The sequence below is a fragment of the Thalia democratica genome, unplaced genomic scaffold (assembly GCF_965202585.1).
Source record: "Thalia democratica unplaced genomic scaffold, ktThaDemo2.hap1.1 HAP1_SCAFFOLD_355, whole genome shotgun sequence".
Classification (NCBI taxonomy): Eukaryota; Metazoa; Chordata; class Thaliacea; order Salpida; family Salpidae; genus Thalia; species Thalia democratica.
In genome coordinates, this window is record NW_028139434.1 from 50001 (window position 1) to 60000 (window position 10000).

The 10000-nt window shown below is 29.7% G+C and overlaps 4 non-coding genes across 4 annotated transcripts in view; all 4 read right to left on the reverse strand.

Annotated features, from left to right (window-relative positions):
* LOC145846223 (5.8S ribosomal RNA) overlaps positions 1-43 on the reverse strand; it is a 153-nt gene extending 110 nt beyond the window's left edge. The window contains exon 1 of the ribosomal RNA XR_014370668.1: positions 1-43. This exon is cut by the window's left edge and continues 110 nt beyond it. This is a non-coding gene — a ribosomal RNA (5.8S ribosomal RNA).
* Positions 44-225: 182 nt separating this feature from the next.
* On the reverse strand, positions 226-2033 carry LOC145846241 (small subunit ribosomal RNA). The gene has a single exon (XR_014370684.1). It is a non-coding gene; the product is annotated as a small subunit ribosomal RNA (ribosomal RNA).
* Positions 2034-6152: 4119 nt separating this feature from the next.
* LOC145846243 (5S ribosomal RNA) lies at positions 6153-6271 on the reverse strand. The gene has a single exon (XR_014370686.1). It is a non-coding gene; the product is annotated as a 5S ribosomal RNA (ribosomal RNA).
* Positions 6272-9126: 2855 nt separating this feature from the next.
* On the reverse strand, positions 9127-9245 carry LOC145846218 (5S ribosomal RNA). Its single transcript, XR_014370663.1, has one exon. It is a non-coding gene; the product is annotated as a 5S ribosomal RNA (ribosomal RNA).
* Between the last annotated feature and the right edge of the window lie 755 nt (positions 9246-10000).

Consider the following 10000-nt stretch of genomic DNA (forward strand, 5'->3'; position numbering starts at 1 on the left):
TCCTTCATCGACGCTCGAGCCGAGTGATCCACCGCTAAGAGATCTCTCGTGTTAATCAATCTCAATGCAACCAAAAAATCGTGTTCAAAAAGAAGCGGCCGCGCCAGCACTTGCGTGCTGAATTATTACTCCCGCTGTCAGAAAGCAACGCGACCGAACTATAACAGTTACAGGGCTCGGTCCCTTCGAAGAAGAGACGTCGCTTGAAATCAAATTTCGATTCGTTAATGATCCTTCCGCAGGTTCACCTACGGAAACCTTGTTACGACTTTTACTTCCTCTAAATGATCAAGTTCGATCGTCTTTTCGAACACCGGCGAGTGCGTTGCCGCACGTACCAGGCTCAATCGGAGGACCTCACTAAACCATTCAATCGGTAGTAGCGACGGGCGGTGTGTACAAAGGGCAGGGACGTAATCAACGCAAGCTAATGACTCGCGCTTACTGGGAATTCCTCGTTCAAGGGAAACAATTGCAAGTCCCTATCCCTAGCACGACCGGGGTTCAACGGATTACCCGGACCTTTCGGCCTAGGGAACACACGATGATCCGGTCAGTGTAGCGCGCGTGCGGCCCCGAACATCTAAGGGCATCACAGACCTGTTATTGCTCAATCTCGTGTGGCTAAACGCCACTAGTCCCTCTAAGAAGTTGTCTCCGACCCAATGGGTCGAGCAGCTATTTAGCAAGTAAGAGTCTCGTTCGTTATCGGAATTAACCAGACAAATCGCTCCACCAACTAAGAACGGCCATGCACCACCACCCACAGAATCAAGAAAGAGCTCTCAATCTGTCAATCCTCGCTGTGTCCGGGCCGGGTGAGATTTCCCGTGTTGAGTCAAATTAAGCCGCAGGCTCCACTCCTGGTGGTGCCCTTCCGTCAATTCCTTTAAGTTTCAGCTTTGCAACCATACTTCCCCCGGAACCCAAAGACTTTGGTTTCCCGGAAGCTGCCGGACAGTTCTTAAGTTCGACACTGCCCGATCGCTAGTCGGCATCGTTTAAGGTCAGAACTAGGACGGTATCTGATCGTCTTCGAACCTCTGACTTTCGCTCTTGATTAAAGAAAACATTCTTGGCAAATGCTTTCGCAGTCGTTCGTCTTGCGCCGATCCAAGAATTTCACCTCTAACGGCACAGTACGGATGCCCCCGTCCGTTCCTATTAATCATTACCTCGTGCTCCGAAAACCAACAAAATAGAACCGAGGTCCTATTCCATTATTCCATGCAACATTATACAAGCGTAAAGCCTGCTTTGAACACTCTAATTTTTTCAAGGTAAACTTGCCGGACCACCGCAACACTCAGTTAAGAGCACCGCGAAGGCACCGACCAACAAGAACAACGAGGCCAGTGCTAGCCTTTCGACCGACCAACCTCGCCGTCCCTATATCCAACTACGAGCTTTTCAACCGCAACAACTTAAATATACACTTTTGGAGCTGGAATTACCGCGGCTGCTGGCACCAGACTTGCCCTCCAATGGATACTCGTTAAAAAGTTTAAAGTGTACTCATTCCAATTGCAGGACCTCGTACGAGGTCTGCATTGTTATTTTTCGTCACTACCTCCCCGAGCCGGGAATGGGTAATTTGCGCGCCTGCTGCCTTCCTTGGATGTGGTAGCCGTTTCTCAGGCTCCCTCTCCGGAATCGAACCCTGATTCTCCGTCACCCGTTACAACCTCGGTAGGCCGATACCGTACCGACGATAGTTGATAGGGCAGTTGCTTTAATGAGATGTCGCCAGCACTAGGCCGTGCGATCCGCAAGCTTATCCAGAGTCACCATTGTAACGACCCGAAAGCCGGTTAGTTTTGGTCTGATAAATGCGCGCCTCACGTCAGTTCGGCGCTTTACGCATGTATTAGCTCTAGAATTGCCACAGTTATCCATGTAAAAGCGTACAATCAAATGAACCATAACTGATTTAATGAGCCATTCGCAGTTTCACTGTACGTGAGCTCGTACTTACACTTGCATGGCTTAATCTTTGAGACAAGCATATGACTACTGGCAGGATCAACCAGATAACTATCCGAGGGCGTTTAAACCCGTTGCTCGACTGAGCGTTTTTACTGTATAAATACAGACCTTTTCTATCACTCGGCTTAAAAGCCTTGCGAACGTTACTGAAAGTCGGCGCCGGCCTTTTGCTGTTTAAAGCGCCAGCCCGCGTCGACTGCAGCATGCAGCTATACAACTGACTGTTCTTTCTCCCGACCAACCGTTTGCCTTCTGCCGGTTAACTCGTCAGCAGCAACACGCCATCTGTCTGCTGCAGTTACCCGCCTCGAGCCGTGCCTGCCTGCGTCGGCTACTCGTCTCGACGACTTCGCAAAGCTATAAGCCTACCGCCGCTGGACGCTTGTAGTTTTTCATACGCTGCTCCAATGCGTTTACATAGCACGTTCGCCGCCGCTGCAATAGCCGCGCCTCGGGTGCTAAACAGTAATGCTTTAAGCCCGCTTTCTCGTCAAGTCGACCGAACGCACAAACACGTCTCTCTCACTAGTGTAAAGTAATGCATACGTGTATGATGCTCAAATGTTGCTGTTGAACTTTTTTTGCCGATTTTTTCCGATTTTTTTCAATTTCTTTGTTTCTTTTCGATTATTTTAATGTTTTAAGCTTATTTATGCTACGTTTAAATGTTTTAATACTTTTTTATACTTTATTTAATATGTTTAAAAGAAATAAATAAATAAAAATATGTATAAACTACTTTTTTTAATGTTTTAAATATATATATTTATTATAAATAAACTTTATTTGTATTATTTTTTATTTAAGCGTACTTTTTAAATCTTTATATTTGTTTTATCGTTTTAAGCACATTGCGATAAGTATAATAAACAAAAAATTGAATAAAAATAATAATAATAAAAAAAAAAAAAAAAAACATAAGCTTATTTTATATGTTTTATTTTATTTTTATTTAAACTTACTTTTCAAACCTTAATACTCGTTTTATTTTTTTAAGCAGATTGCGATAAATATAATAAACAAACAATTAAATGAAAATAAAATAAAAAAATCAAACATAAGCTTATTTTATATGTTACATTTTATCTTTATTTAAACTTACTTTTTAATATAGTTGTTTTATTTTTTAAGCACATCGCGATAGATATAATAAACAAACAATGAAATAAAAATAATAATAATAATAATAATAATAATAATAATAATAATAATAATAATAATAAATCATAAGCTTATTTTGTATGTTTCATTTTATTTTATTTAAAACTTACAATTTAAACCTTTGTATTTGTTCTATTCTTTTAAGCACATCGCGATAAATATAATAAGCAAACAATTTAATAAAAGTAAAATAAAAAAATCAAACATAAGCTTATTTTATATGTTTCATTTTATCTTTATTTAAACTTACTTTTTAAACCTTTATAGTTGTTTTATTTTTTAAGCACATCGCGATAGATATATTAAACAAACAATGAAATAAAAATAATAATAATAATAATAATAATAATAAAAAATCATAAGCTTATTTTGTATGTTTCATTTTATTTTATTTAAAACTTACAATTTAAACCTTTGTATTTGTTCTATTCTTTTAAGCACATCGCGATAAATATAATAAGCAAACAATTTAATAAAAGTAAAATAAAAAAATCAAACATAAGCTTATTTTATATGTTTCATTTTATCTTTATTTAAACTTACTTTTTAAACCTTTATAGTTGTTTTATTTTTTAAGCACATCGCGATAGATATATTAAACAAACAATGAAATAAAAATAATAATAATAATAATAATAATAATAAAAAATCATAAGCTTATTTTGTATGTTTCATTTTATTTTATTTAAAACTTACAATTTAAACCTTTGTATTTGTTCTATTCTTTTAAGCACATCGCGATAAATATAACAAGCAAACAATTAAATAATAATAATAATAATAATAAAAAAATCATAAACTTATTTTATATGTTTCATTTTATTTTTATTTAAACTTACTTTTTTAACCTTTATAGTTGTTTTATTTTTTAAGCACATGGCGATAAATATAATAAGCAAACAATTAAATAAAAATAATAACAAATAAATAAAACAATACGGCTAAACTATAAAAAGAAAACTAAATAACTGATAAATACTTGTAAAACATTATTTGAAAAATGTATTTTGAAACACAACACGATTGATTTATAAATAATAATATATTTTTAATTTGTGTAGTTCATTTAAAGTAGTCTCCCTTTTTGCTTCTGGTTTTATTAGAGTTATATATAACAATAAATGGTGTAGTTTATTTAAAGTAGTCTCCCTTTTTGCTTCTGGTTTAATTAAAGTTATATAACACATACTATAGTAAGTTAAATAAACTATAGTAACTTTATAAAACTACTTTACAAAATACATTTGTATAATTTAATAACTTTAAAATAACTATCAAGAATAAAATAGAATAGCTTTAAGTTTAGTATACAATTGGTATGTAAATTGTGTAGTTTATTGAAAGTAGTCTCCTTATTTGCTTCTGGTTTTACTTGAGTTACATAACGTTAAATAAACATACTTAATAAACGTAACCATCAATACTGTCATTTTAATAAAACTAAGTACAAATACATTGAATTAACATAGAACTTTAAAAAGCCTTCGCTAGTATCTGTTGGTAACAGTAAATAACCTATTATGACTCACAATACAAGAGTGCGAAATTTATTTTTCATTTGATTTTTCAGGTATTTATTTATTTGTGGAAATAAACTTTTTTATTACATTAGAAACTAATTGAATTTTTCCTATAACTATACCTATTATTATATTTAGTATGCTTAAAAGTAATAAAATGACACGTCGCGATTATATAATAAACAAACAATCAAACAAACAAAGAAATAAAAAAAAAAAACTATTTTTTTAAACTTATATTTCAACTATATGTCTTATTTTATTTTCATTTAAACTTACTTTAAACCTCTGTATTTGTTATATATATTTCAACACAATACGATTAAACTATAAGACAAACAACAAAATAAAATAATCACATTAATAAATACACTAAGCAAATAGCTAGAATAAATATAAACAGTTCACAATATATACAATATATTTCTTCCATTTTTAAGTTACTTGTTAAACATATTTATTTAAAAATGTTTCTTTAGAATATAAAACTAACAGTTCTACAAATAAAGAAATTAAAAAGCCAATACACATAACACTAACTTTTCATAAATTAGATATGCAAATATGAACAAATAATAACTAAATTCTAAAGCTTTTGTAAACTGTGAACTTATAAACTTATAATAATAATTGCATATTCACTATTCACAATAGCTTTTTATTTAGTACACAACTGGTCTGTAAATTGTGTAGTTTATTGAAAGTATAATCCCGTTTTGCTTCTGGTTTAAATAAAGTTATACAACACATACTAAAGTAAATTAAATAAAGTAATTCACTACTATCGTATTAAATAAAACCAATTTACAAAATACATTAATTTAAATTAAAGTGAACTTTGAACTTATAATAATAATTGCATATTCACTATTCAGAATTTCTTTAAATTTAGTACACAACTGGTCTGTAAATTGTGTTGGTTCTATTCAAGTACTCTCCTTGTTTGTTTTGTTTTAGTTGTATTTATTTTTAGATACTAGCACATTCAATACACATAATAAAGTAAACCAAATAAACTCTATTAATTTAAACTAAGTACAAATACATTAAGTTAATACAAAACTTTAAAAAGCTTTTGCTAGTATCTGTTGGTAACAGTAAATAACTTATTATGACTCACAATACAAAAGTGCAAAATTTATTTTCGTTTGATTTTTCAAGTAGCCACGCTTTTATTTGTTTTTGGACAAAAAGACTTTAAAGTTTTAGTATAAAAGACTAATTGTATTAATTTTAACTCAGAAAATTGTACTCTACAAGATGGTGCCATTATTTTTTCGATATCTCAAACTGGTCAAACCACTTTTTTAGCGCTCTAATTGGTTTAAACAGCAAATAACGTTATCTGATTGGCTTACGTTTTTATTTGCTAATAACTAGAATTTACTTTTCTTTTAAGCGTTAAAGAAATGTAAATAAACGAGTAATAAGTATAAATAGGTCAGAAAGAAAAATAGTACAAAAAAGATGAATTCAAAAAGCAAAGGCCTACGGCACGTGGTATTCCCAAGCGGTCACCCATCTAAGTACTAACCACGCCCGACACTGCTTAACTTCCCAGATCGGACGAGATGGGGTGTGCTCAGTGTGGTATGGTCGTAGGCGTTTGAAGGCGTTTACAAGCCTTTATAAACCCTTCGGTTTATTTAAAAAACCTATTTGCACTTGATTTACAATCAATTTGATATTTTAAAATTATTCCTTATAAAATTTTAACCTGAATTAACTTTTTTTTGTTTTTTTAATCAACAGTTACTCCCAAACTGTACTAAAACTGTATTGTAACTGTACAAAAGTGTTTGTTTAAATAATTGTTATCTATAAATTACCTAAGACCAGGAAAAGTAGAAGTAAAGTTTATTGAATTATTAAATAAATAAAATAAAATCGTAAAATAAAATAATACAATATGTTTACAATTTGTCATTGATCTATCCATTTATGTTATTGCATTACAAATACAAACATTGCATACATTCAAGAGTATTATTCATCAATCTTTTCAATATAATAAGTTTTAAATTTATATTTATTTTTAAATAATTCCTGACATTTTAGATTACCTGAGATTTTTTTTTTAATTAAATTAATTTTAGTAATTAAATACTTGACGTTCTATTTTGTTTAATTTGATAACTCAACCATGTTTATTTTTTTTACTAATTTAAAAGAACTATTAAACTAAAAGACATTACATACAGCTTCTAAAAGTTTTAAACACCTTAAAAAATATTATTATTTTAAAGATATATTAAAGAACTAAACAGATATTACTCCTAAAAAATCTTGTTAATAATATATAAAAAGTACTCAAAGTCAGACTCGGAAATATATATACTATGTATATAAATATGTATATCTTACTTGAAGTTCACTGTAATTGACACTGTATAACAAAATTATAAAAATCAACCTATTTATATAGCAAAATATTTCTTTATCTTTGTCGTGGCGCGGTGGGTCAGTGGTCTTATCAGCTGACTCATAAGCAGAAGGTTGTAAGATCGAATCCCGCTAGTCGTCACGAAACACCACTATCGTTCAATGTTCGGGCTTCAAATTCTTTGAGATTATACTGTACTATTTATCTATCTAACTAATCTATCTAACAAATGTTGTTCAATCTAGGTTGTGGGTACTTGGGTCGAGTAATGCCTTTGACTTACAATCTGTTGTGGATTGACAATATTCCTCTATCTATCAATAAACAAATCTATCTAATAAATGTTGTTCAATCTAGGTTGTGGGTACTTGGGTCGAGTAATGCCTTTGACCTACAATCTGTTGTTGATTGTCAACATTCCTCTATCTATCAATAATGATTATATTCAATAATAAATGTTGATTAATTCAGTTGTAAGAAAACCAGTGCGCTGGTTAGGTTGGGTAAGGCCTTCGACTTACAATCTTGGGGATTATCAACGTTCATCACAAGTACAGTAACGATCTCATTGAATTTCCAGTTGGAACATTGGATTGTAGTGGTGGCCTACTTTGTAGGTTTTTTGCCTAGTTTGTTTTTTGCCTAGTTTGACAAACTATTGTATATATATTGTATAACTTTATTTGTATTATTTTTTATTTAAATTACTACTTATTATTAAAGAATTAAATTTTCTTAGAAAAAAAAACTATGTATTTTAACTAATGCTTATTTTATATGTTTTGTTTTATTTTTATTCTAACTTACTTTAAACCTCTGTATTTTTTATACAATACGATTGAACTATATAACAGAAAAATAATTAAATAATCAAACTATTGAATAAGCAGTTAATTAGTGTGTTTTTTTATGCTTCTTTCATTTTTAACTTACTTGTTAACCATATTTCTTTTATTAAAGTATAAAACTAACAGTTACTAAAATAAAATAATCATAAAGTCAATACACAAAACACTAACTTTTTATAATTTAAATATGCAAACATGAATATAGTTATGAATCTATTATTTATTCAAATAGAATTATTCAAAGCTTATAATTATAAAGCTTTTGTATAATGTTTCAATTACAGTGAACTTTAAGTAAGATAAGTTTTTTTTTTTGTAATAACTACAAAATTGGTATTTTAGTTTATTATTAGTAACTAAATACTTATATTTATTATATTTAAAAAAAAACATCTATACTAACTCTAATTTCAAAGCATATTAAAACATACAAATTTTACCAACTAAATATTTATTTTTATTTTAATTATTATAACTTTCAAACATAAGCTTGTATACCTTATATACCTATATACCTCATATAGTAGGCTTGACATAACATAACATTATTTAATTCTTTTTGTTTGAAATAAACTCATTTAGTTATTAGTAAATTACAACATAAATGCTTATAACAATATAACTAAGATTTAGCTTTTGAGTTAGTAAACTTTGATAGTTTTCTTTTAATAGTTTAATAGTCCTTATTTAAGTTCAAACAAAATTGCTATATATTTAATACACATACAAAAGTAAACTAAGTAAACGTAATTCAATAGTTTCTATTAAGTAAAAGTAATTACAAATACATTAAGTTAATACAAAACTTTAAAAAGCTTTTGCTAGTATCTGTTGGTAACAGTAAATAACTTATTATGACTCACAATACAAAAGTGCAAAATTTATTTTCGTTTGATTTTTCAAGTAGCCACGCTTTTATTTGTTTTTGGACAAAAAAACTTTTAAGTTTTAGTATAAAAGACTAATTGTATTAATTTTAACTCAGAAAATTGTACTCTACAAGATGGTGCCATTATTTTTTCGATATCTCAAACTGGTCAAACCACTTTTTTAGCGCTCTAATTGGTTTAAACAGCAAATAACGTTATCTGATTGGCTTACGTTTTTATTTGCTAATAACTAGAATTTACTTTTCTTTTAAGCGTTAAAGAAATGTAAATAAACGAGTAATAAGTATAAATAGGTCAGAAAGAAAAATAGTACAAAAAAGATGAATTCAAAAAGCAAAAGCCTACGGCACGTGGTATTCCCAAGCGGTCACCCATCTAAGTACTAACCACGCCCGACACTGCTTAACTTCCCAGATCGGACGAGATGGGGTGTGCTCAGTGTGGTATGGTCGTAGGCGTTTGAAAGCGTTTACAAGCCTTTATAAACCCTTCGGTTTGTTTAAAAAACCTATTTGCACTTGATTTACAATCAATTTGATATTTTAAAATTAATCCTTATAAAATTTTAACTTGATGTAAGTATTTTTTTTATTAAAACCTTTTTTTTTGGTGTTTTAATTACGATTACTCCCTGTAACTTTATTTAAGACTTCGTTTAAAAGATTGTTAACTATATTCTATATTAAATACTATGATTAGAAGTAAAGTTTATTAAGTGATTAAACTAAATAAAAAATAATGTTAAAATAAACATGTTGTGTTTAGTTTGTTTTACTATTTCTCATTGTTCTATTTATAGATGGTTTTGTTTTACTTCAAGAATATTTATAGCTAGTTTCTAAAGAATATCTCATACTACATCAGATTTTACGATTAACTTAATTTTAGGTAATAAAATATTTGACGTTTAATTTAATAACTCAACTATGTTTATGTTATAAAATAATAGTATATAATACACATACATTATAATATAATAATATGTATAACTAGTTGTTTTACTTTAAAATGAATAATTAAGTGGAAGAATTAAAAGAACTCACATTTTTGAAGAGAGCGTGGAAAACCAGAATAGTCTTTTAAAACATTTATTAAATTATCGATAAATATAGAATACAATAGAATTAAACATATAAACGTAACTGTGGTTGCTTAGAAACTAAACAAGAAATTTTTTAATAAAAATATAAAATAGTTATTATATAGAATTAA